Here is a 27,944-nt window from a genome sequence, read left to right on the forward strand (position 1 = left end):
CGCATTTCATTATTGATGAATTGTCCTGTAAATTTTCAGGGTTGTGGTCAAACCTGGGAAAACCTCTATCATAGAGAAGATATGTTTATCTATCTCTCATATAGAAGATATGTTTCATATAGAAGCTGTGAGATTTCAGCACTTTTGAAAGCTTCTTGAGCAACCATGGACCCCAATTAATCCTTGAATTGATGATGCCCACTGAGCACAGTGCTGGGCCCTCCCAGGGCCTTAGAAGGGGCCCAGGATGTGGCAGGCTCTGAAGCTAAAGCCACATGTAAACTCATTCCTAACTGAAAGAGATTCAGATGGAGAGGGAAGGGTCCCCCCACAGCAGAGGGTTCCTGGGTCATCAGGGAGGAGCAAAGAGGCTGCAGGGATGAAGTGGAGGGAGCGACGGAGGGGGTATGGGACAGGAGGGCAGAGAGCACTGACGGTCCACAGCAGCCAGGGCTTCACAGGCCTGTGAGACGAGGAGCCTCGCAGGGTCCTGGTGCAGAGGGATGACACGAGGTGCCTCACATTTAGCAGGACCTCCCTGCCTACTGCGTTGAGTGTGGGGGCAAAGGAGGAAGGGGGGAGCCCAGTCTGGAGGCCCGCAGTGCTATCTGGGCAAGAGACAGTGATGGCATGGACCACGGTCACAATTGTGGTCACAGTGCAGCTGGGGAGAAAGAGACAGATTCTGGATGTGTGTTGAAATGGAGCCAACAAGGTCTGTTGACGGATTCGCTGTGGGATGTGAGAGAAATACAGGAGTCGGGGGTGACTTTCGAGTACCGGAAGGATCAGATTGTTGTTCAACGATTTGCGGAGGCTAACTTCCGCATGTGAGTGTCCCTGAAAGGCTGGGCAGGCACCTTCTGATGGGCTGAGGAGGGGTGGAGGTGGGGAGTGCCCACAGGAGACCCAGTGCCCCGATTCAGCAAGCCATGCTCAATTCTTGACCACCGAAAGCTGCGGGGACATCTCACCCGCCTTGGACAAAGGAAATGACGTATCTGGGGTGAGGATGTTTGAGATGACAACCCAAATGGAAGCTGGGACCATCTGCTCCCCACCCCTTCTGCTCCAATAAATGGTCAGGTCTATTCAGAAGTAAATAATCACCATCAAGGAACGAACACAAGAGCTTGTACAGAGAAACAGCCCCTCATGAAGGAAATACCATGAGAAAAAAGGAACATAACCAAAAGTTAAATGAAGAACTTACTTCATAAGAAGAGCTACCCTCCCCCACCCCCAAATAAATAGAATTACCCAAGAACCACAAGAAATGCTTAGGCAAGCTAGCAGGATGGCCAGACACGAAACAAAATGAAAAACTGAAAGACCCAAGGGCTCGAAGAAGAGTTATTGATGAGAGCTACAAAAAGAAAGTGTTGAAAAATGAGCTGGTGTATCTTAAGAAAGAAAAGGAGGAAATTAATGAACCCGTTCCAGAGACGATGCCATAAAAGTCAATAAAAGTGAGCAAGCATGAATGGAAATGCCACCAGGGGCCCAGAAAATCGGTTTCAGGAAGTCATTTGAATGAAAATGGAACAGAACGAAGTTCAAGAAATGAATATAGACGTTCCTCGGCCGGCCCTGCAGGGACCGGGCACAGCACGACTTCCAGCAGGGCTGTCCAGGTCACGCTGGGCTGCAGCGGTGGCTGTAGCATGGTGACCACTCCCAGGGCCCTCCCCTGCGGTGACCTGCTCCGCTCCAACAACATTAGCTTGGTCTGCCCACAGACACTGTCCACCTACAGCCCCTCACCCACTGGCCAGAGCATTTCACGGCTACAGAGGCCCTTGGTGAGGTTACGAGTTATGTGATTGGGAGAACAGTCCCCATAGCTGGGGGGGAGTGGCACAAACTTCTCTGTTGTTCTGGAATTTCCATGCCTTGGTTTGGCTGCGAAACTAATGGAGTTATTAGAGGACATTTCAAAAGGAAAGGGTCATATTATTTTTATTGGTCTCTGTCAGTCAGGTTGCAGTCGACACGGACCAGCAGTTGGGCTCAGCGTGCACAAGACCATCTCAGAGTCCTACTCAGCCTGCAGCGAAGACGCCTGCGGGGCGAGGACAGCATTCTCGGGGGACCTGGAGGAGAACTCCGTCATCCCGCCACCGCGTCCCGGGAGGCTGACGATCCTGAGTCCTGCGGTTCTCAGGCAGGCGCTCCAGTAGTTTGTGGACAGTGTTATTTTCTTTGGACCATCTTTGGGCCTCTCGTAGGATACAAATAATCCTTAGAGCGTAGAGATTTCAAAAAGATACAGGGTATAAAGTCATTCTCGTTGTTTCCAATTAGCAATATTGTATCTACTGAAGCCATTTGCTGTAATAAAATGCAACAAAAAAGGCAGTTAGATCAAGAGAAGACATTTTCCATCATGGTTCACAGTATTAAGTACATCCAGGTGAAAAACTATATATATATATATTAGTTTTGTATATAGATAAAACTGTAAAAACTATAGATATAGTTTTATATATATGTGTATATACACACACTATATACGTACTGTATACTATATATAGTCTATATGCTATATATTATATACTATATATATACTATGTTCTCTGTACACATACTATCTATATATAAAATTTCTTCATTGAATTATTAGTTGAAGCTTTAAAGTCATATGTGAAATGTATAAATCTAAGGTGTATAATAAAACACATTGTTGACTCTAAGAGAAAAAATGAGTATAGAGAGGGTGACAGACACAGGACAGACCAAGGAGCTCTGATCCATGCGCAGTGCTTCAAGGAAGAGAAGGCAAGGACTCAGGCAAAGCAGTGTTCGAGAGCCCAGGTGTCCCACGAGGTCAGGCCGCCTGTACCGGCAACTGATGCCTTGCCCACACGGGACTTGAAGCTGAGAGCACAGATGCGATTCCTGCCTTCAGGAGCTCTCGAGCCTGTGAGGACCACAGGCAAATAAACAGATGATTAAAAGAAACTGGAGAAATTCTAGAAAAGAGGTTAGCATTCATCCTCTGGAGCAGATGTGTGTCAGACACTGGGCCCAGCCTCGCAGGAACCCTGGCAGGTTGCTCCTGTGGAGAAATGTGTCATCAGAGGGTTGAGGGTGACTTGCCCAAGGTCACGTGGCTGGCAAATGATAGAACCAGGATCTGAAGGCAGGTGTGTCTGCTTCCAAGTTCATCCTCTTTCTCCTTGAACGTGCTGCCTGCAGTCTCACATCAGCTCGAAGACCCATCACTCTGTAAGGAAGGTACCAGTGATGCTGAGTCCCATGGATCTTGTTCCAGCATTCACTCTGAGGGGCCTGGGTCTCCCTGGGGCTGGGGAGGAGGACAGGACTGGTCCCTATGGGAGGAGCACAGGTATGTAAAGACTTCATCTAGGGAGGGTTTCCATGCCCAGGCAAGTGAGGCTTAGAACAGCAAGCGCCTTCATCCAGCAAAGTCATGCCCCAAGGCAAAGGCTATTTGCAAGACGAACAATGGAGCATCTCAGACCACAGGCTGCATCCAGGATGTGCTGAGAATTCAGGACCACAGGACAGGGAGGGAGGCCAGCAGTGACAGGGGACAAGTGCCAGAAAAAAAAAGGGGAGGAAACAGGTCTCCTGAAGAAAGAGTATTTAAAGACCATCCTGTGTGGGACAGAAGGGAGACGCAGGCTGCCCGCCTCTGCTTTAGGTTGGCCCGAGGGGTCTGGCCGCCTCTGTTCAGACCATCTCTTGTAGCCCCAAGGACAGAAGACACGATGTGAGAATGATTGTGCTGGAGATATAACAATAGTTCTTTGAGTCTGGCACTGGGTCCCTGGGAGCTTGCCGAAGTCTCTCTCTAAGGCTTTGTATTATTAAAAACAAAACCAAACAGCAAAAAACAAAAAAGCGCATTTATCTGTTGGCCTTTTCATGGTCTTACCTGCTTCTAGTGCCTGTTGCTGTGACCTTGACCGAAGTCTCCTTCCCATGTCCCTGAGTCCCAGGTCTGTTAGCAGGTCAAGGAGAAGGGACTAGGGAACACAGCTTGGGGGCATCTTCAGAGAAGGAGCAGTGAAGAGCAGAAACAGAGTGGACAGAAGAGGGCCACCAGGGAGCACAGGGTCCTGGCTGACCAGGGAGAGGGTGGGCGTGGGGAGAGGGCGGGAGCTGACAGCCAAGGCAAGGACTTGCTGGTGAGGCCTTACCATGGAGAGAGTCTCACTAGCAGGGGGGCCAGGAGCCAGTTTGCAAAGGGGTAGAAAGCAAGTGGGGGGGGGGGGTGGGTAGTGAGTGCAGAGTCCTGGGGCGCTTGAGTCCCAGAGTTCTTGCATCAGCCCCCCAAACCCCAACGGCCTGTCTCAGACCCCAGCTCCAGGGGACCAACCTGCCCCACCCCCTCCCCACAGCCTTCTTTCTACCTCGGAGCCGGGCTTTCCTCCTGGAATACTCTCCTCCCCTCCCGACATCAGACCCCGGTGTGGTTTTCTTTTTCAAGACATTAAGGAGGTTTGACTATGAGTTCATTGAAATTTCTCCATCCTCAGTATACACTGGATATTACATGTCTCATCTTCTCCTTATTTTTTTCCTCCTAAAATGTCAAGATGCTCTTTTTTTAGAAGTACTGCATGGAGATAAAGGAGCTGAGAGGGTAATTTTATCCTATTTAAAGATAACCTGGAGCAGATGGGAGTAAATGCACCCACTTGGAGCCCATGATTTCTTCTCCCTTCTCCTCTGGGGTCCTGCCCTCCCTCCCACCCACTCACAGGCTGCCAGAGTCTGCCTTCCAGGCATCCTGGGAGCCAGTCTAGGATGGCAGGGCGGGGAGGGCAGAGATGGGGACAGGCTGGCGCCAAGAGTGGGTACAGGACTCCAGCAAACGCACAGGGAGGAGGCTGGGAACCCGGCCTGCTGCGTCCCGAGGCCCAGGGTCCTGGCAGTGTGGCCTCCGCTGCCCTGCTCTTCACTCTGGGCCTGAGGGGAGGTGCAGGTCACTGGGGGAGGCCGGGTCGGCCACGCCCCTCCCCAGGAGCCCGCACGTGCCGCTGGGTCAGGCCAAGGAATTTGCTCTTCTGCCAGAGTCAGGGCTAGGAGGCCTGAGGCTCATTGTCCCACAGAAAACTGAAGACAGTGAGCAGGGGACGTCCCCGCGTCCCTCGGCCAGTTGGTAGCAGAATAGAACTCTACTCTGTTCGCGGGAACAGCGCTGCTTCTGCTCTTCCTCTTTGGCGGTTCCTGGGAGCGTTTCCAGGAATCCGAAATCTAGAAACCGCCTTTTGATATTAATATTGCATTTCTTCAATTCTGGGGCATACATTTCAAACTGTCCAAAAGAAGATGCTTCTTTCAATTGATCTAGACATTTAATTTCATCCTTCTTTCTGTTTTCTTTCCCCCTCAGAAGCTGTTATTAAATTGCTGAGGTAACTTCTGATAGATGGTATCCTAGAAGAAAGAAAATAGGTTAATGGTGAAAAATAGTTCGAGTGCTAAGAACTATTCTTTCCGTTGGTTTCTGTGTTCCCAGCACTGTGCTAAATGCTGAACTTGCCATTCCTCAGTTAAGCCTCTCAACAACCGCATGAGGTGGGGACGAGCGGAACCCCACTTCACAGCTGAGGAAACTGAGTCTCAGGGAGGTCCCCTTACCCGCCCAAGGTCACACAGTAAGTGGTGGACTTGCGATTCTATTTAAAGCCGGGCCACGTGGTTCCAGAGCCTGCAATGGACACATGACATCACCGTCTACATTTATATCACGATTACCACCTCGTTCACTCTCTCACTCACTAATGCTCGCTGGACACTGGTGTCACCAAACTGATGGTTTAGTGAGGGACATCAGTGTCTGCTTCCTGCCTGAGACCAAGTCAGCTTTCTCCCCCTGGGGCTGAGGGCCCCAGTAGTAGAATGAGGGGCTGGACCCTCAGAGCCTTCCCACTCAGATCTGATGTCCAGCCGGCCGAGAAGCATCCGTCCCCAAAGCAGCCAGTGCTTTTCCACCCCTGGTTTCCAGGAAAGCCCCCATGCCCAGGAATAGGCTGTGAGACCACACACTCTGCCCTTTCTGCCCACAGTGCCCAGCAGAGGCCGTTGCAATCCAAGGACAGTGTTTCCACTCTCGGGGGCCCCAGGCCCTCCCCTGCTGCCTCCTCAGCTGCTTACACTGGACACTAGACAGAACGCCCAGGACAGGGGCACAGCGTCACCTCCCACGAACTCCCCTCCTGCAGGAAACAGGTGCTGACTCCCTGGGAGAAGCCCGGGGCCCTGGGAACGGGGCACGTGCACATAACTGGAAGTATCTCTGACACCCTACTGACGGCTGTCCCCCACCACTCTGTGCACAGTTGAGACAGTAGAGAGCAGGAGCTTTCCAGAACTGCACTGTGAGCCCAGGACCAAGGCGTGTGTGGGGTGGGGGTGGGCATGGTGCATGGGGGCGGGCTTTTCAATGAAATGACGGACAGCTCTTGCTCTCCAGGTAGCACGTCTTCTGTGCCGCCACGGCAGACAGCTCTCTGAGTAACAGCAGATTTGTACGTCATGGGGACACGTTAGCCAAAAGATCAATGATGCTCTGGAACTGCTCTGCTGGTCCCCGGGGGCAGAGGAGCCTGGGGAGACGCCTGCAAATATCCAGCCAAAGATAGGCAGCTGCTGACAGATGCTGGATTCGCAATCACAGCGCATTGATTTCCAAAGTGATGCTGAAACTGAGTGAGTTTCACTGGCCTCCGTGTTTGGTCTTTGTGAAGAGGGGCCTTTTGTAATGAAGCCGTTCTGCTTTTGTAATGAAGCGGTTCCCTCTCTGGGGAGGCAGAGCAGGCTCTGGATCTGCCGTGTGCAGGGTGGGAGTGGGTGCTCCAGCAGAGCATGGGAGAGCCTGCTTTGCCATAACTAGCTATGCAACCCCGGGCGTGTTATTTCACCTCTGGGAGTCTCAGTTGCCTCCTCCAGGAGTAATAACAGAAACAGGATTATTTCTGTCTTACATCTCTATATATAATCAAATGACATAAGCCATCTATGTGTTTAGTGTGATGCCTGGCACATGGTAAGCGATCAATACATTTTTGAGTTATTCTCATTCATATGCCGCAGAACCCTAGAGTGAAAGGGAACATAATGCCAGCTTTTCTCTGAACAGAGGAGGAAACTGATGCCCAGAGAGGTTAAGCGGCTTGACCAAGGTCACACAGCTCAGCCAGACTCAGAGCTTGGCAGGTCAAGGCCAGTTCAGGTTCCCCCTCCCACACCAGGCCAGGAGGGTCTATGGGGCTGTGGTCCACGTCTAACACTGCCTGTGGTGGGACAGGAACTTGGCTGGGCGTTAGGACACTTGGGTTATTTAGGCTCAAGTCTGCCACGAATTTGCTGTGTGACCTTGGTCAAGCCGAGTGTTTTAATGCCCAGCCTAGGTCCTTAAAATGGTGTCTTCAGAGTGTGAGGGCATTAGTCGTCCAGCCTGGCGGGGCCTGTGCGTTCGCCCTGCGGCTGCTCAGAGCAACCCTTAGTGGGGCGTCCAGGCCCTCGCCGAGCCCTGAGGGAGAGGTAGGATCAGACAGCCTCCCGCTCCAGCCCGGGTTTCTCCCGCGGGGGACGGGGGTCTGAAAATCACAGGCTGTCGGACAGAGCAGGGCCCCCGAGTGATCTGTTGAAGGCCGGCTGGAGCGAGTGGTGAGATTCAGAACACTAAACAGGGAGCGGGTTCACGGTGACGGCACGGTGGAGCAGGAGTGAAAACACGCATGAGAGGGTTGCGTGAGCACACGCTCCAATCCCATTTCAACACCAGGAAATCGGGCACAGAGAGGTCGAGCGGCCTGCCCGAGTGCAGAGCAATTCACCAGAGCCCGAGTCAGGAGCGGTCTCCCAGCTGGGAACACAGCAGGGGAAGACCGAAGAGGAGCAAGGGCCACAGAAGGAACTTCAAGGAGCCACCAGCAGCGGGCCCTGGGGCCGGGCCAGAACTGCAAGGAGGACTCAGATTGGAGACCTGCGGTTCTGCAGGGTTTCCGAGCCCCACAGCCTGTGGGGTCACAGCATCAAGGGTGTATGAGAGACTTGAAGGAGACTGGCCATCCCCGCATTCTGCTCAGTGGCAGCAGAGCCCCCCAGAACGCAGAGGCTGCCTGAACCCCCACCCAAGGTCTCAAGGAGGCACCTGGCAGAACAGCCCCACCCCACTCTCACACCCTGCTGCTCCCCCGGGGCCTCCCCCACATCCCCCTCCTTTCTCTCCCGCCTTCCCCCCTTCCCTTCCATGCCTGGGGGTTTATTTTCAGAACCTCAGAATCCTTCCCAAGCCGCTGACATTTACTCTTTGGAATTAGAACATTTTCCATTTCTCCTTCCCAGAGCGAGGCTGCTGGGTGAGAGTTCCCGCTTCCCGCCTGCCCTTCCTGAGGTGAAGGGCCCGAGCAGAGCCAGCTTTTGTCAGCACAGTGCTGACTGTGTCCGCCTGCAATTCTTAGGCACCTGCTGTGCACCAGACCTTTCTCACGCATTACCACAGTCACTCCGTGTAAAAACCCTGTGGGGTTGGCGTCACCGTCCGCACACGACAGATGGATGAGCCGAGCCGTGCAGCACTTCAACAACAAGTCTGAGGTCACAGGCAAGTGAGAGGCAGAGCAGGGGTAAAACCACACCTCTCTGGCTCCACAGTCCATTCCCCTCCTCTGTGCTCGGCCTTCAAGGTCCACGGGTGCAGGTGCACTGAGGAGGGGCAGCATCTGGGGAGACCAAGCGTTTAGGGGACAGGGCACCAGGCAGAGGGAACAGCAAGAACAAAACATCTGAATGGTCAGTCAAGGGTGAGGTGGCAGGGGCACCTGCCCGGGTGAGTCATCAGCCTCGGATTTATGGCCTCGGGAGCACGTCTCCGTCCAGGGTTGCCAGGACGCCTCTATTTGGACGCATCAAGACAGTTTTCTCTGCCGTCCCCGAGCAGGTAGGTGAGCCACCATGCCGGGTGGCACAGTGGAATGTTGACGGGCCAACAGTGACCCAGAGAAAGACACTCCATTCAGTGAGCCAGTGGTTTCCAACCGCCCCAGACCTCCCCAGGGCCTTGGTTTCCCTCACAGCTCGCTGTCACATCAGACAAGTGGAGAGCCCAGCCGTGTGCTCATTGGGAATAAGGTCGGGCCATGCAGGAGCACCGCAAGCCTTGCTTTCCTCATCTGTAAAATGGGCATGACAGGAACAGGATGGCAGAGACTGTCACTCTCTGGTATTTACATTTCTCTAATATTTGCACTCTTTAAAACAAGCATATATTTTCCTTTATAATGAGAAAATAAAATGTAAGGGAAATATAAATAAATAAAATTAAGAAAGATAAATGGAGCCAGCCCTGGTGGTCTAGTGGTTAAGATCTGGTGCTCTAACTGCCATATCCTAGGTTCATTTCCCGGTCAGGGAGCCACACCACCCGCCTGTCTGTTGTCACACTGTGGTGGCTGTGTGTTGCTGTGATGCTGAAAGCTATGCCACCAGTATCTCAAATTCCAGCAGGGTCACCCATGGAGGGCAGGTTTCAGCGGAGCTTCCAGACAAGACAGACTAGGAAGAAGGACCTGGCCACCCACTTCCAAAAGAATTGGCCGTGGAAACACCACAAATAGCAGTGGAGCATTGTCTGATAGCGCCCTGAGAGGTGAGAGGATGGTGCAAAAAGACCAGGTAGGATTCCACTCTGCTGCTTCGATTTTCCTGAATAGACTTAAGGGCACTAACAACAAATGTACATAAATAAACCTCGGCCCCTCACTGGATTGTACTGAGGGTTAAAGGAGATCATACGATGCCCACAGCTCAGGGCTGGCACATGCTGGGCATGTGATGCCTGCAGCTGCCAGGCTGCTCCAATTATTGTGGCTGATGATGGTTGCTGCCATTGGAAATCGAGGTTTTTGTCATGGGTGTTGGCTGTGTGACTTTGGGCAAGTGCTTCAACCTCTCTGGCCTTGGCAGAGTCATCCCTAAAATTAGAGTGGTAGGAAACTTCCTCAACCTAATAAAGGACATAATAGAGGGAAACCCGCCAGCTAACATCACACTTAATGGTAACGATTGAATGTTTCTCCTCTATTATCAAGAGCAAGACAAGAATGTCCACTCTGGCCACTTCTATTCAGCATTGTTCTGGGGGTGTTACCCAGAGCAATTAAGCAAGAAAAAGGAATAAAAGTCATCCATACTGGAAAGAGAGAAGTAAAATTATCTTCTTTCACAGAAAACATGATCTTAAATGTAGAAAATCCTAAGGAATTCACAGAAAGACTATTAGAACTGACAAATGAGTTCAGTAAGATTGCAGGATATAGGATAAATATACAAAGATCAGTTGTGTTTCTATACACTAGCAATGAACAATAAAATGTCTACAAATTAAAGTAAGGAATCTGTGACCAATTGCTTTTAACAAGAGCGTCAAGATAATTCAGGTGAGAAAGAATAGTCAGGTCAACAAACGATGCTGGTGCAACAGGACAAACACGTGAACGAAGCTGGACCCCCACCTCACACCACGCATAGAATTCAACTAGAAATGGGCTATAGACCAAATGTAAGAGTTAAAATTGTTAAACTCTTAGAAGAAAACATAAGCCTGAACCTTTGTGACTTTAGTTAGGCAATGATTTCTTAACTATGACACCAGAAGCACAAATGACAGAAGAAAAAAATAGATAAATTGACTTCATCAAAATTAAAAATTTTTATGTTTCAAAAGATACCATCAAGAAGGTGAAAAGATAACCTACACATATTTGCAAGTCATATATCTGATAAGGGATTGGTGTCCAGAATATATAAAGAACTCTTACAATAAAAAATTCAAAAAAATTAAAAGGGCAAAGCATTTGAATAGACATTTCTCCAAAGAAGATTTATAAAAGGCCAATAAACACACGAAAAGATGCTTAGCATCGTTAGTCAAAGAAATGCCAATCAAAGCTACGACGAGATGCCACCTCTTTTATTTTTCATTTTATTGAGGTCATATTGATTTATAACATTGCGTAAATTTCAGGTGTACATTATTACAGTTCAGTTTCTGTATCTTGCGTTGTGTTCACACCAATAGTCTAGTTTCCATCCATCACCATATACATGTGCCCTTTACCCCTTTCGCCCTCTCCCATCCCCTTCCTCTCTGATAACCACCGACCTATTCTCCTTATATATGTGTTTATCTTCTACACATGAGTGAAATCATATTTGTCTGTCTCTGTCTGACTTATTTCACTTAGCATAATTCCCTCAAGGTCCATCGATGTTGTCACAAATGGCACAATTTCATCTTTTTTATGACTGAGTAGTATTCCATTGTATATATACCACATCTTCTTTATCCATTCATCCACTGATGGGTGCTCAGGTTGTTTCCAAGTCTTGGATATAGTGAGTAATGTTGCAATGAACATAGAGGTGCATATATCTTTCAAATTAGTGTTTTCACGTTCTTTGGATAAATACCCAGAAGTGGAATAGCTGGGTCACATAGTACTTCTATTTTTAATTTTTTGAGGAATCTCCATATGGTTTTCCATAGCGGAAACCCATCGCTGGTGCATTTACTCTGAGCCCTCAATAATCCATGGCTGATGTGGCCTCACTGTTGCTGTGTGGCTGCTGTGGTGACTCTAATGTGACCCCTGGTCACATGACAGACTCTGGCAGAGGAGGCGGCTGCCTAGGAAGGAAGCCAGAACGCCTGCTCTGGGAAGAAGCACGTCTCTGCCCTGTCTCTCTGTCCTGGCCCTCCCCCTCTGTGCCCCCAGGATGGGGGGCACTCTTACCCACTCATCAACAAGGAAGCACAGGGTAGTGGTTAAGACTGAGCTCTGGAGCCAAATGGACTGGAGTTCAAATGCCACCTCTAACTGCTACATGCTCTGTGACTTCAGGCAAGTCACTTCACCTCTCTGAGCCTCATTTTCCTTGTCTGTTAAATGAGGACAACGCCAGTTACTACCTCATGGGGTAAATGAGATAAATGAGTACCCAGTACCTAGCCAGGTATACAGGAATCACCCAATAGTTGCTCACTATCATTAGTGTGGCCAGTATTTAGCTCCAGTCTGAGTCCCTCTCCAGCCCTCCATGGCGAGGCAGGAGAACCCAGATGTTCCACAATCCAGATATACGGACAGTGCGGGGTCCTGCCACTGCTCCCCCCTCCTCACCCTGGGACTGCCACAGGCCCAGCTGTGGCTCAGCCTTGCCCTGCAGAACCCGGGAAGGTGTCCCCCAGCCCTGGATGCAGCCACAAGCTCAGTGCCTGGCCCCTGGTGAGCATTTGATGCACGTGGGTGGCTGACACCAGCATCCTCTCTCCTGCTGGCCAGAGCTGACTTGGGCCTCAGTCTCTGTCCTGTTCTGTGGTCCATCCTTCCCACCCAGGGCTCCCAAGGCCCTGCTCCCGGTTCCACCCCCTGGGCTCCAGCCGCACATCCGGACTCTGCCGTGTCCCAAAAAGCTCCTGTGAGGCCGATCCTTCATCTGCTCACCTGTCTCCCCCGAATGCTGCCTCCCTGGAGCCTCCAGGACTAACTGCTGAGCTGCAGCAGGCGGCTGTATGGGCCGTGGCCCTGCCCTGAGCTTCTCCTCCCCACCCCACCCCAGTCCCCTGCTGGCCAGTCCAGGCAGGTCCCACCCTGCTAGAGGGGAGGGAGGATGATGTGGACCAGGGGGCAGGTCCAGAGGGTAAGATGTGTCAGCGTCGGGGCCTTACTGATCCCAGGTTCTGTACTGTCTCAGAACAAAGCAGTTTCCAGGAGGAAAAACATCTGGATGTGCTCCACGCAGGTGGCTAAATGAGAAGACAAGAACGAATGGGCGAGTTCTCTGCTTCCCTCTTGTCCACTCCCCCAGCTCTCACAGAGACCAGCTTCTGTGACTTCCCACTGCTCCTAGGATGAGACACAACTCCAGCCCAGCCTGAGTCCTCTCTCCAGCCTCAACTGCCAACTCCTAGCCCCCATATATCTTTCTAACCTAGTCTCGCTGGCCTTCTTGGAGAACCTCGAATTGACCATGCTTCTTCCCACCTCAGGGCCTTTGCATGTGCTGTACTCACCACCAGGAATGCGCTTCTCTTTTTTCCCAGTTAAGACAACCAGCAGGTTCCAAAATGGGGTGGGTGACCCTGAAAGTAGGGTGAACTACAGGGTCCATTCCTGATTGATGGGGACTCGAGACTCTAAAGGGCACAACTTGCTCCTCGCCAGCCTTCTCCGAGTATACCTAGGACTCACTTTCACAAGCTTCCTCAAACTTATTCCCATAGTTTCAGAGACCATCTTGTCAATATACAGCATAAAAAAGTGTTCCTAAAATGTTCCTTTTATGCAATATGCACAGTGATGGTAACGGAGAGAGAGAAGCTGTCCCCTCCCCTCCTCCCTCCAGCTGCCCCTCTGCCAGCAGTGGGGTCCCTCTGGACCCCCAGGCATCTGTGAGGAGCCTCTGCACGCTGCCTCCGGGTGGATCTGGGGACAGGGAGGAGGAACTTGCTAAATGGCCCCAGCCCAGCTTCTGAGCTGCTCTTCTGGAAAAGCCTCCTCTGTGAGGGTGGACAGTGCCCGTTTCCCCTTGAACACAGACCTTATCTTATTCGCTTGTGTCCCCCCGCCACAGTGCAGGCGCTTAGTAGGAACTTAGAAAAATGCTGGTTGAATTGGACAGACCTTGAAACTGAACCTGAAAAGCTCTCAAGGGTTGCATCAGAGCGTGGAAGGAAACTACAGCAAAATTCTTTGCCTGTTGGCCTCCGGGGCCCACAGCTCTTCAAGGAAGGCTTGGCAAATCCTTGGGTAAAGTGTAGGATTTCCTTCAACTGCAAACAGCCCTCACTCACAAGCTGGATCACCCCACCCGGTCTCCCTCCTTCCCTTCTCCTCCTCCCCCCCCCTCAATATCTATGAGTCAATTTTCATCATTCATGGATTCTATATTTGAAAATTGGACTGCTCACTAAAATTTACTTGTAACCCCAAAATCAATTCTTGGGTGCCTTTGCTGTCATTCGTGAACACGCACAAAGGAGTGAAAACTTTGGGTGGCCGGATACACCTGTTCCCAACTGAAGTCAAAGAAGGCGATAGTCCGCCATCTTGTTTCAGCTCTCATACTAGAAACAGGTGTCTTTTTCTCTATTTAGTGTGACAAGTTTTGCATTTTTGTGCTTTGCTGGTGATTTCACTGTTTAAAATGGCCCCCAAGCGTAGTGTGGACGTGCTGTCCAGTGTTTGTAAGTGCAGAAGACTATGATACGCCTTAGGGAGAAGATACATGCATTAGAGAAGCTTGTTAAGGTGTGAATTCAATGTTCATGAGTCAACAACATATAGTACAGTTGTATTGAAACAGAAATGCTGTTTAATGGCTGTATCGTTTTACATTCCCACCCTCAATGTACGAAGCAATCCCTTTCTCCACGTCTTCATGAGCTTTTGCTGTTGTCACCAACTTTTATCTCAGCCATTCTGATAGGTGTGCAGTCATATTTCACTGTGGTTTTAATTCACATTTCCCTGATGGCTAATGATGTGGAACACCTTTTCATGTGCTAATTTTCCATCTGTGTATCCTCTTTAGTGAAACGCCTCTTCATGTTATGGAAATAAAGACCAACCAAATGATAAAAGCAAAGGCTATTTATTCTGAGCTCACCAGAGCAAGGAAGCCAGACACCATCGCTTGCGTTTTGGCAGAGACTCAAAGGCAGGCAGAGAAGTGGGGAAGCTTTACCGTGGGAAAAGGGAAGGCTTCAGATATGCCCTCAACGGAGGCTGCTGGCATCAGGACGCTGTCTGCAGACCAGTGGGGCATTTCATGCGATTGGTTAGGGGTGCATATTTGGCTTTCCCTGATTGGTCCTAAGTTGGAAGCAGAGACAAAATTAGGGAAGCCCTGGCCCTTTGGGGGCTATCTGTTACAGATGTTATCATTTAGCTTCCTGGACCATCACTAGAGAGAGCAATACGGCTTCCCGCAAGTGTGACCTGCACCAGGCTAGCTTCCTGGGCTGTAGATAACAGGTTGGTTTCTAGGCAGGTTGCTACAGGTTGTGGGTGAAAGTTCTATTTTTATATATGATCTGCCCATTGTCTGTTTGTATATTCAGTCTCTGTCTTTTGCCCATTTTTTAATTGGATTTATTTGGATTGTTTGTTTTTTACTGTTGAGTGTTTATAACTCTATTTATAGTCTAGATAGAAGCCTTTTGTCGGATATGTGCTTTGCAAATATTTTCGTCCAGTCTGCAGCTTGTCTTTTAATCTTTTTCACGAGATCTATTGCAGAATAAAAGTTAATTTTGATGAGTTGCAATTTGTCCATAATTCCTTTCATGGATTGTACTTTTGATGTCAAGTCTAAGAACTCTTCACACAGCCCTAGGTCCCAAAGGTTTTCTTCCGTATATCTTCCTAAAACTTTTATAGTTTCATGTTTTACATTTAAGTCTGTGATCCATTTTGAGTTAATTTTGCAGTTTAGGTTACAGTAACTTTTTTGGTTTACATATGTCCAATTGCTCCAGCGCAATTTGATGAAGGCGCTATCTTTCTTCCATTGAATTTCCTTTGCACCTTTGTCAAAACTCAGTTGGGCACATACGCATGGGGCTGTTTCTGGGTTCTCTATTCTGTTCCATTGATATTGTGTCCATCTGTCCACCAATACCACATCATCGTCGTGATTACTATAGGTACACAGTAAGCCTTAATGTCAGGCAGCGTGACTCCTCCCACTTTATTATTTTTAGCAATTGTCTTAGCTAGGGCCAGCCCAGTGGCGCAATGGTTAAGTTTACACATTCAGCTTCAGCAGCCTGGGGTTTACCCATTCGGATCCCCGGTGCGGACATGTCACCGCTCATCAAGCCATGCTGTGGCAGGCGTCCCACATATAAAGTAGAGGAAGATGGGCACGGATGTTAGCTCAGGACCAGTCTTCCTCAGCAAAAAGAGGAGGATTGGCAGCAGATGATAGCTCAGGGCTAATCTTCCTCAAAAAAAAAATTGTCTTAGCTATTCTATCCCCTGTGCCTTTCCATATAAATTTTAGAATAAGCTTGTCTATGTCTGTGTAAAAAAGCTGTATGGGATTTTGATAGGAATTGCATTAAACTTATTGACAATTTGGAGATAATGGGCATCTTGAACCATCCAATCTGAACATTGTATGCCTTTCCATGTAGGTAGTTTTTCTTTGATTTATCTCAACATTTTGTAATTTTCAAAAACAGATCATGCATATGTTTTGTTACCTTGATACATGAGAATTTAACTTTCTTTTCAGCAATAGTAACTGAATTGTGTTTTTAATTTTGGCTTCCACATCCTTGTCGTTACTATGTAGAAATGCAATTGAGTTTCGTGTGTTGATCTTGCACACTGTGACCTCGCTGAACTCGCTTATTAGTTATAGAAGTTTTTTTTTTTTTTAATAGACAATTTTTTTGGAGAAGTTTTGGGTTTACAGCAAAATTGAGCAGAAGGTGCAGTGATTTCCCACACACACTCTGCTCACATATGTGCATGGTCTTGCCCATTATCAGCGTCCTCCACCAGTGGGGTACATTTCTTACAGCTGAAGAACTTGCGCTGATACAGCATTATCACCCAGAGGTCTCAGTTTAAATTAGCGTTCCCTCTTGGTCTTGGACTTTCTGTGAGTCTGGACGTGCACGATGGCGTGTACCCACCACTACAGTATCACTGTTCTCAGATCCTCTGTCATCCACCTGTTATCCCTCTCACTCATCTAAACCTTGGAAACCACTGATCTTTCTATTGTCTCCACAGTTTTACCTTTTCCAGAATGTCATATGGTTGGATTCATAGACGTGTAGCTTTTTCACATTGACTTTTCTCTCTGCAATATGCTTTCAAGTGTCCTCCATGTCTTTTCATGGCTCGACAGCTCATTTCCTTTTAGCGCTGAATAATAGTCCCACAGTTTATTTATCGATTCACTTACTGAAGGACATTTGGTTGCTTCCCACTTTTGACAATTATGAGTAAAGCTGCTATAAACATCCGTGTGCAAGTTTTTGTGTGGACGTAAGTTTTCAACTCCTTTGGGTAAATATCAAGGAAGGCAATAGTTGGATCGTATGGTAGGAGTATGTTTAGTTTTGTAAGAAATCGCCAAGTGTTTTCCAAAGTAGCTGCACCGTTATGCATTCCCACCAGCAATGAATGAGAGTCCCTGTTGATCCATGTTCTCATCAGCATTTGGTGTCATCAGTGTTCTGCATTTTGGCCATTCTAATAAACGTGTAGGAGAATCTCACTGTTGTTTTGATTTCCCTGATGACATACAATGTGGAACACCTTTTCATACATTTGTCTGCTTCTGTATATCCTCTTTGGTGAAGTATCTGTTAAAGTCATTGGTCCATTTTTTAACTGGGTTTTTTTCTTTCTTTTTTCTTTTTCTCTTTCTTTTCTCTCTCTCTCTCTTTTTTTTTTTTTTGCTGAGGAAGATTCACCTTGACATCCATTGCCAATATTCCTCATTTTTTTAATGTATGTGAGCCACTGCCACAGCATGGCCACTGACAGATGTGTGGTGTAGGTCTACACCCAGGAACTGAACCCAGAGCATGCTGAGCTTAACCACTAGGCCACTGGGACTGGCCCTGGATGTTTCTTTTCTTATTGTTGACTTTTCAGAGGTTTTTTTGTGTATTTTAGATAACAGTCCTTTATCAGATGTGTCTTTTGCAAATATTTTCTCCAAGTCTGTGGCATGTCTTCTCATTCTCTTGACGGTGTCTTTCAGAAAGCAGAGGTTTTTAATTTCATTTATTTATTTTTTTTTTTTGAGGAAGATTAGCCCTGAGCTAACTACTGCCAGTCCTCCTCTTTTTGCTAAGGAAGACTGGCCCTGAGCTAACATCCGTGCCCATCTTCCTCTACTTTATATGTGGGACACCTACCACAGCATGGCTTTTGCCAAGTGGTGCCGTGTCTGCACCCAGGATCCAAACCAGCAAACCCCGAGCCGGCAAAGCAGAACATGCAAACTTAACCACTGCGCCACTGGGCCGGCCCAGAGGTTTTTAATTTTAATGAAGTCTAGCTTGTCAATTCTTTCTCTCAGCATCATGCCTTTGGCATTACATAAAAAGTCCTCACCAAACCAAAGTCACCTAGATTTTCATCTGTTCTCTTCTAGGAGTTTCATAGAATTGCATTTCACGCTTAGGTCTGTGATCCATTTTGAGTTTATTTTTGTGAAGGGTGTAAGGTCTGTGTCTGGATTCATCTTTCATCTTTGTGCACGTGGATGTCCAGTTGTTCCAGCACCATTTGTTGAAAAGACTATCTTTTCTCTATTGTGTTGCCTTTGTTCCTTTGCCAACATCAATTGACTAATTTAAGGGCCCTCTATCCTGTTCCATTGATCTATTTGTCTGTTCTTTCACCAATGCCACACTGCCTTGATTACTGTAGCTTTATAGGAAGTCTTGAAGTCTCATAGTGTCAGTCCTCCAACTTCATTCTTCCCCTCCAATATTGTGCTGTCTACTCTGGGTCTTTTGCTTCTCCATACAAACATGAGAATAAGTTGGTTGATATCCACAAAATAACTTGCTGAGATTTTGGTTGGGATTGCATTGAATCTATAGATGAAATTGGGAAGAACTGACAATCTATCAATATTGAGTCTTCCTACCTGTGAACATGGAATATCTCTTCACTAATTTGTTCTTCTTCATTATCTTTCATCGGAATTTTGTAGTTTTCCTCATATAGGTCTTGTACATATTTTCTTAGATTTATACCTAAGTATTTCATTTTGGGAGGTGCTAATGTAAACGGCATTGTGGTTTTTACTTCAAATTCCACATGTTCATTGCTGGTATATAAGAAAATGATTGACATTTGTATATTAACCTTCTATCTTTCAAACTTGCTATAATCATTTATTGGTTCCAGGAGGTTTTTTGCCAATTCTTTCAGATTTTCTACATGAATGATCATGACATCTGTGAAATGACAGTTTTATTTCTTCCCTCTAAAGCTATGTACGTTTTATTTCCTTGTCTTGTCTTATTACGTTAGGTAAGATTACTATTACAATGTTGGAAAGGCAATGCTGAGAGGGGACATCCTCATCTTCTTAGTGGGAAAGCTTCACGTTTCTCACTGATAAGTATGATGTTAGCTGTAGGCTTCTTATAGGTATTCTTTATCAAATTGAGGAAGTTCCTCTCTATTCCTAGTTTACTGAGAGTTTTTATCATGGATAGAAGTTGGATTTTGTCAAATGCTTTCTCTGTATCTGTCAATAAGAGCATGTGATTTTTCTTCTTTACCTTGGGTGATGGGATGGATTACCTTATTGATTTTTGAGTATTGAACCAGCCTTGCATAACTGGGATAAATTTCACTTGGTGGTGGTATGTAATTTTTCTATATGTTGTTGGATTCTCTTTGCTTATATTTTGTCGAGAATTTTTGCTTTTATGTTCATAAGCGATGTTGGTCTGCAGCTTTCTTTTCTTGTGACGTCTTTGTGTGGTTTTGGTATCAGGATAGTGCTGGCCTCGTAGAATGGGTTAGGAAATAGTTCCTCTGCTTCTATCCTCTGAACAAGATTGTAGAGAATTGGTATAATTTCTTCCTAAAAGGTTTGGGAGACTTCATTAGTGAACTCATCTGGGCCTGGTTCCTTCTGTTTTGGAAGGTTATTAATTATTGATTTAATTTCTTTAACAGATAAAAGCCCTCTTCAGCTTGTCTATTTCTTCTTGTGTGAGTTTTGGCAGATTGTGTTTTTAAAGAAATTGGTCCATTTCACCTAGGGTATCAAATTTGTGGCCATGGAGTGATTCACAGTGTTCCTTTATTATCCTTTTAATTTCCATGGATCTGTAGTGAGGTTCCCTCTTTCATTTCTGATATTAATCATTTGTTTTCTTTCTCTTTTTTTCCTTCATTAGCCTGTCTAGAGGCTTATCAATTTTATTGATCTTTTCAAAGAACGAGCTTTTGGTTTCTTTGATTTTCTCTATTGATTTTCTTTTTCAATTTCATTGATTTCTGCTCTAATTTTAATTCACTTCTTTTTATCTGCTTACTCTGAGTTTAATTTGCTCTTCTTTTTCCAGTTTCCTAAGGTGTAAACTTGATTATTGATTGTAGATCTTTCTTTTTTTTCTAATATATGCATTCAATGCTATGAATTTCTCTCTACGCAATAGTTTCACTGTATCCCACAAATTTTCATAAGCCGTATTTTTCACTTTCATTTAATTCAAAACATTGTTTAATTTCTCTTGAGTTTTATTCTTTGACTCCTATGTTAATTAAATTGTGCTGTTTAATCTCCGAGTATTTGAGGATTTTCCAGCTATCTTTCTGTTATTGATTTCCAGCTTAATTTCATTGTGGTCTGAGAGCAGACATGGTATGATTTCTATTCTTGTAAGCATATTAGGGTGCGATTATGGCCCAGAATGTTGTTTATCTTGGTGAATGTTCTGCATGGGCTTGAAAAAATGTGTATTGTACTGTTGCTGGATGAAGTAGTCTATAGATGTGTATAATATCCAGTTGGTGATAGTGTAGTTGAATTCAATTATGTTCTTACTGAATTTATGCCTTCTGCACATGTCCATTTTGATAGAGGAGTGTTGACATCTGCAACTGCAGTAGTGGATTTGTCTACTTCTTGCTATTCTATCATTTTTTGCTTCATGTAGTTTGACCCTCTGTTGTGAAATGCATGCACATTAAGGATTGTTATATCTTCCTGGAGAATTGATTCCTTTACATTATGTAATTCTTTTCTATATCCCTGATACCTTTCCTTGGTCTGAAGTTAATTAGCTATTCCTGCTTTCTTTTGATTAGTGTTAGCATAGTATACCATTCTCCATCACTTTACTTTTCATCTAACTATGTCTTTATATTTAAAGTGGGTTTCTTTTGTAAGCAACAGATATCAATGAATTTTAAAATAGGGAAAGAATAGAGAAAATCAATGAAACAAAAACCTGTGCTTAGAAAAATTAACATAATTTATAAACCTCTAGAAAGACTGACAGAGGCAAACACAGAGAGGACACAAATCATCAATTTCAGGAATGAAATAGGGAATATTATTACATATCCCACAGCCATTAAAATTATAAGTAATCTTAAGGTAAGGTAATAATATGAACAACTTCATAAATTCACAATTAGAAGAAATTAACCAGTTACGTGAAGATCACAAACTATCAAAACTCAACCAAGATGAAATAGACAATCTCAATAGTCCTATCACCATTCAAGACATTGAATTTATAATTAAAAATCTCCCCCAAAAGACATCCCCGGGAATAGATGATTTCACTTGAGAATTCTACCAAATATTTAAAGAGTTAACACAAATTTTTCACAATCTCTTGCAGAAAATAGAAGAGAAGGGAGCACTTCCCAACTCATCTTATGAGGCCAGTATTACCCTGATGCAAAACCATACAAAAACAGTACAAAAAAAGAAAACTATAGACCAATATCTTCCATGAGTTTAGATGCAAAAATCCTCAACAAAGTATTAGAAAATCAAATCCAGCAATGTATAAAAATAAGTGTAAACTTTGACCATGTGGGATCTAGTCCAAGTATGAAAGGCTGGTTCAATATTCAAAAATCAGTCAATGTAATCTATCATATCACAAGGCTAAAGAATAAAATCATATGATCATGTAAATTGATGGAGTAAAAACATACGATAAAATACAATGCCTATTCATAATAAAAAATGACTCAGCAGACTAGAATAGAGGGAAACTTTCTCAATGTAATAAGAGCATCTACCAAAACAACAACAAACACTACATCTAATATTGTATTTGATGGTGAAAGACTAAATGCTTTCCCCTTAAGAGGGGAACAAGGCAAGGATATGTGATCTCACCTTATTCAACATAGTATTGGAAGCTCAAGACGGTGCAATAAGGCAAGAAAAAATAAAGACATACAGATTGGAAAGGAAGGAATAAAACTGCCCCTATTTGTAGATGACATGATTGTCTACATAGAAAACCCCAAGGAATCTAAGAAAACAAAACAAAGCAACAATAACAAAAACTTCTAGAGACTTCCAATTTCTAGTCTGGCGTGTACAAGCTGGAAGTTGCTACTCCATTCTCACTGACACAGGATATGGAAAATGGTGTGGCAAACAACCCTGCCTCACAGCATCACCTTATTCTGCTTTGCTGATACCAGGTGGGGATGAAGGCTCAGCTCTTCACTGAGTCCCACACGTACCAGGGTAGGTGTCTGGAATGGGGCAGTACTGCCAAAAAGTTTTCTACTCTGTTAGATAGCCCTTTCCCTGGTTATTTGCCCGGGGTTTTCTGGAGCTAATTTTTTGTCTGTGCCTGTTGGTTGTTCCAGGTTGGAGGTGTCTACAGCACTGGGTCTGGGGTACATGGGACATAATAAGGGAATTCAGGGAACTCACCGCCATGTTATTCCTGAAGTGCTGCAGACACTTCTCTGTGAGATGCTGACACTTACGGGAAAAAAGAGGAAGGAGGAAGAGCAGTTAGGAGTCTACTGCAATAATTTAAGATAGACAAGGGTGGTGACTGGGGCGGGGGACCAGGGAGGTAGCCGTGGAGGTAATGAGAAGTGGTCAAGTTCCAGAAATGTTTTGAAAAAGAGCCAGCAGGTTTGCTGATATATGTGACATGAGATGTGAGAAGAACAGAAGGTCCAGCATGACTCCAGATTTCTGGTAAAATCTGGCCTGAGCAACTGGAAGGATGGAGTTGCTTTAACTGAGATGAAGGAGATGGCCGGAGCAGCAAGTTGGGAAGCGAGGCAGGTGGAGAATAGGATTTCAGTTGGGATGTGTGCGGGATGTTGGATACCTGTTGGACACCCAGGTGGAGATGTTGAGTAGGCAGTTGTATGTACAAGCCTGGTGTTCAGGGAGAGGTCCAGGCTGAGATGTAAATTTGGGATCCATCAGCATATGAATGGCACGTAATAAACGTCATAGGTAGAAGTCTGGTGAGGTCCCCAAGGGAGTGAAGGAGAATAAGCAGAAGAGGACCAAGGATGGAGCCCAGAGACAGCACAAGTTTCCAGATCCAGGAGCCAAGGAGGAATCAGCAAAGGAGACCAATAGGGACAGCCAGGAAGGCAGGAGGAAACCCAGAAGAGGGTGGGAGCAGAGGGGAGGGAGGGTTTCAAGGAGGACGGAGTGATGGGCCAAGTAAGGCAACAACTGAAAACTGATCACTGGATGTGACAACCTAGAGGTCACTGGTTACTTTCACAAGAGCAGTTTTGGATGGAGGTGTGGGGATGAAATCCTAATACGAGTGACTAAGAGAAAATTGGAGAAGAGAAGTAGGAGATGGTGAGTGGAGACAATGCTTTCAAAGGGTTTGATGGTAAAGACAAAGCAAAGCGATGTGTTTGAATCAGGAGAGGGTTTTTTACTGTATGTTTTATTCTTTGTGGTTATAGCAATAAATACCGGCACATTTGCACACTGATGGGAGTGACCCGGTGGAGAGAGGAACTTCGATAATGCAGGAGAGAAGGGAGGGTTGCTGGGCTGATGCTCTTGAGCAGACAAGAAACGATGAGATCTACGGCACCAATGGCCTTGGAAAGGGACATATGAATCTCAAACCTATGATGAATTTTCCCAAGTGTCTCCCGGCAAAGGCGCACATCCTTCCAGATATTTATCTGTGCACAAACCAAGATGGATAGAATATTTTTGCATCATGCTGTTCAGTTCATATTTTTTAGCAACTTGTTTTCTTTATTAAAAAATATGTTGTAGAGATTCTCCCATGTAAGTGCATGGAAACTAAACTCAATCTTTTTAATGACTGCTTAGAATTCAGCAGTATGGATGCACTATTATTTATTTAACCTATCTCCTATTGATGGACATTTAGGTTGTCTCTAATGTTTTATTTGCTGTTATAAATAATGCTATAAAGAACCTCCTTCCATAAATGCATGCCTTGAGCTTTTCAGAATCACGAACTTCTAGAAATAAAATTGCTGGGTCAAAAGGTAGCTGCATTTTGAATTGTGATAGATGTTGCTCAAGTGTCCTCCACAAAAACTACTTCAAAAAATGTTCCACTAGTGGCGTAGAAATATGACAAGTTCAACAGATTTGTTTAAAGTCGGGTACGACTTCAAAGTGTGTCAGAGCCATAACCGATAACTGCTGCCCCTCATCTGCAGGCTGCAGGTCTGCGCTCACCAGGGCTCATCTGGGGAGCTGGAGAGGCAGAGAACTGGGACAGACAGAAGAGAGAGCAGACAACAGGGGCAGGAGTGCAGATCCGGGGAGCTGTGGGCGCTCTGGGGCAGGGAGCCGGGGCTCCAGCCTGGCGCAGCGGACGACCCCTGCGGGGCGCTGGGCAAGCGGCCCAGCCTCTCACTGCCCGGTCACAACGAAAGTGCCTGCTGTGCGGATCCAAGGAGGTCGCAAACATCAAAATGACACTGTAAACGTTGGGGCAGAAATAGCAGGGGGCCCACCATAATTTACCTTCCTTTTCTCTTTTGTTAACACGGCCTCTACTTTGTCAAGGACAACAATGCTTCTACTTAAAAACACCACAGCCCTCTGTCTGCAGCCAGGTGAAGCCGCTCTGGCCAATGAGATGGAAACATGACATTTCCCGCCCCTCTGCAGGCAGTCATGTGACACTGCTCTGGCCAATGAGTTGAACAACAGCGCATGCCCGCCCCCTTGGCAGTTGGTCATGTGACGCGGTTCCCACCAATGAAACGAGAGCTGCGGTTCTGTGCGGCATTCTGGGAAAGCTCCCGGAAGGGCGGGCGGCTGGCCTCGCGTGGGCCACCAGCTGTCCATCGTGAAAGGGGACGCGAGGCCAGGAAGCTGCGCTGTGAGCACAGGGCACGCCTCACCGAGGGCGCCGAGAGAGGTGGAGGAGGAGGCCGGGCCCGCCGGCGTCTTGGAGCTGCTGGGCCTGCACCGGCCCGCCGGACGCCTCGGTGGGTGAGAAGAATAAACCCGACGCCCTTCCTGGATTTTCCACGATGCCGGGTGAGAACTTTCTGCAGGCAGGTGACCTCTGTAGGTCTCTCTTTGTCCATATGTTAAAAGTAAGGGAATTGGACCTTTTTTTTTAAATTTTAGAAGAACTTATATTCACAGAAAAGTAGCAAAAAGATTACAGGGGGCGTCCTTGTGCCTGTCACCCTTTTTCCCTGGTGTAAGCATATTAGGGAACTAGTGTTGGTTTGTTGAAACTACGAAACAATATGCACGCGTTACTATCAACTAAAGTCTCCACTTCTTGGGTTTTCACTAGTTTTTCCCCACATATCCTTTTTCTGATGCGGAATCCCTTCCAGAATGCCACAGTACGTTTATTCATCCTATCTCCTTAGCCCCCTCTGGTCCGTGACAGTTTCTCAGTCTTGCCCCCATGACCTTGACAGTCGTGAAGAGCACCCGTCACCTATTTGGTAGGACGCTCCTCAATTTGAGTCTGCCTGATGTTTTCTTCATGATTAGACTCCAGTGATGGGTTTGGGGGAAGCAGAGCACAGAGGTAATGCACCTCTTGTCACATCCTCCCATGGGGCACATGCTACCCATGTGACTTCTCACTGATGTTAACCTCCACCCCCTGGTGAAGGTGATGTCGGCCAGGTTTCTCCACCGGGAAACTCACTCCCGCCGTCTCCACCCCTGCCCTGCTCACGCTCTATTCTGCAAGCAGGTCTCTAAGAGGGGCCCACACTCAAGGCTTAGGGAGTTAAGCTCCACCTCCTGGAGAGGGGAGTATAAATTATTTGAAATTCTTCTGTAGGGAAGATTTGTCTCTTTCCCCCTGTTTATTTATTCAGTTATTTATGTTTACCACTATGGGCTTGTGGATGTTTTATGGTTTGGGTTATAGTCCAGCACTGCCTTATTTATTTTGTTACTTGAATTATTTCATCTTCGGGAGCTCTTTCAAGCTCTTACGAGGCTTTGCCATGCCCCATTGTTCTGTTTTTTGAGCACTTACTTTCTGGCACTACAACATACTCCAGGTTTATCTTATATATTCCCTTCCTTAGGCCTGGAATCAGCCCCTTCTCAAAGGATCTGTGGTTCCCTTTATTGGAGAATAGTATTAGAACCCAAGATCCAGGCACTACACCAAGGGATTTGAAGGTACCTCCAGCTCTAAAACGATGGGATTCTAGACTTAGGGTAAAAGTAGATCCAGAGTCATTAGATTATTGGGAGAATTAAATGGGGTCCACCATGCTCCATAAATATTAGTGTTTTTTCCTCTTCCCTTTGGTTTCTGAGTATGTTTGTTCTTCTAGCCCCCAACCCCAACTCAGAGGAAGAGATCTGTGGGGTTTTGCTGCCCAGTACCTTGTGCCTGTCTCCTAGTAAAGTAATAGCCAGTGTTTCCTGGTGGAGCCCCCACGCCTCCTCTCAGCCCACATGGTTGGGGCAGGGTTAACCCCACCCTCAGCTGGAGGAATGGGCACTGATTGACTTAAGCCAGTCAGCACAGTCCGTCCCTTTGGCCTTTGTGATTGGTGCAGGAATGGACCTGTGACCCTTGGGGCCAGTGGGAGTTGGGTGTCCCAGAACTGGTCCAGAGAGATTCTCTGAGCGGAAGATTCCTTGTTACAAGCTGCAGAGCACCTGATTCTCTGCCGCAGGGCTTCTCAGAGCCTTTAATGCGACCGGTAACTGAGAAGATGAAGCTCTGAGTCTGCCTGGCTGCTGGCCCCGCTCCACCCTTCAGCAAGTTAACCACTGTGGGCCTCAGTTTCCTCCTCTGTAAAATGGGTTAATAATAGAGCCTACACCACAGGAATGTTGTGAGGATGAAATGAGTTCATTCACGAATGATCGGTCCACGACACAGAGGAGGCACCTGGGAAAACTTCTCCTGTTCCCACGTTTATCTCCATCCTTGAGGAGCTCCTGAAACCAAATCCCCACCTCAGACCCTTGCCTGGTACTGGAGTCCCCATGACAGCTTTGCTCCTTCGGGGCCCACTCCTCCCCTCACGCCCCCGTCTCAGCTTCCACAGAAGCAGACCCTGCAACAAGGATTTGAGCGTGAGTGGCTTATTTGGGAGGTAGTCCGGGTCAGCATCAGGAGGGCTGGGGAGGTGAGACAGGAAAGGGAAGGAAGCTGATAAAAGGTGCATGTGGAACGGGCGACTAGGTCCCAGAAGGGCAATCCAGAAGGTGATGCAGGACAGCCCCAGAGCTGCCCCACTTGGGGGCAAGGAAGCCGGAGGATCCCCCTCCAGCCCCAACCTTCACTGGCTGAGGGCTGGTCCTGGGCATCACGTGCCCGTGTTCCCAGGCCCCATGATGGATGGAGGTGCTTCTGTCTGCCAGGCACGCCTGCTGCTGCCCGTTGCTGGGAGGCCAGGCCTGGCCTGTCCAGGCAGCCCTCCTTTGTACTAGATTCTCTGAAAGTTGGGTTCTTCCATCACCTGTCACTCTGCTGCCTATCTTGGTGGGATAGCCTTGTCCAGATCCTCTCTGCACCACATCTGGTCACCTGGATGTGGACCCACCGTCCTGCTGCCGATGGTATCTGGAGCTGCCTCAGATGATCAGTGATGGGGCAGGTGAGGGCGGCAAGCCAGGGCCCCCATCGCCACCCCTACCTGGCTTGTCGTCTGGGCACCCAACTCAAGTGATCTGAGCACCTACTGTGTGCCAGGTACCGTGCTAAGAGCTTCCGCGGCCCCTCCCCGTGACCCTCTCAACTGGCTGTGAAGGAAGCTCATCAGCTCTGCCTTCCAGATGGGAAAACTGAGGATCCGGGAGGTTAAGTCAGTGCCCTAAGGTCGCCCACCTGACCCTGAGGAGCCCTGAAGGGGACGCACATCCCCTCCCCCCTCTGCCTCATCTGCAGAGATGTTTCCAGGACCCTGCAGGGACAGCCTGCCCTGCAGCCACTCCCAAGTCCG

At 47.1% G+C, this 27,944-nt stretch overlaps 1 long non-coding RNA gene across 1 annotated transcript; it reads right to left on the reverse strand.

Annotated features, from left to right (window-relative positions):
* Positions 1-1,943: 1,943 nt before the first annotated feature.
* Positions 1,944-24,736, reverse strand: LOC106782779 (uncharacterized). Its single transcript, XR_011432214.1, has 5 exons — positions 24,520-24,736; positions 4,850-5,409; positions 3,902-4,552; positions 3,100-3,226; positions 1,944-2,331 (listed from the first exon to the last, which is right to left on the reverse strand). It is a non-coding gene; the product is annotated as an uncharacterized lncRNA (long non-coding RNA).
* Between the last annotated feature and the right edge of the window lie 3,208 nt (positions 24,737-27,944).

Source organism: Equus caballus, chromosome 2 (assembly GCF_041296265.1).
Source record: "Equus caballus isolate H_3958 breed thoroughbred chromosome 2, TB-T2T, whole genome shotgun sequence".
Taxonomy (NCBI): domain Eukaryota; kingdom Metazoa; phylum Chordata; class Mammalia; order Perissodactyla; family Equidae; genus Equus; species Equus caballus.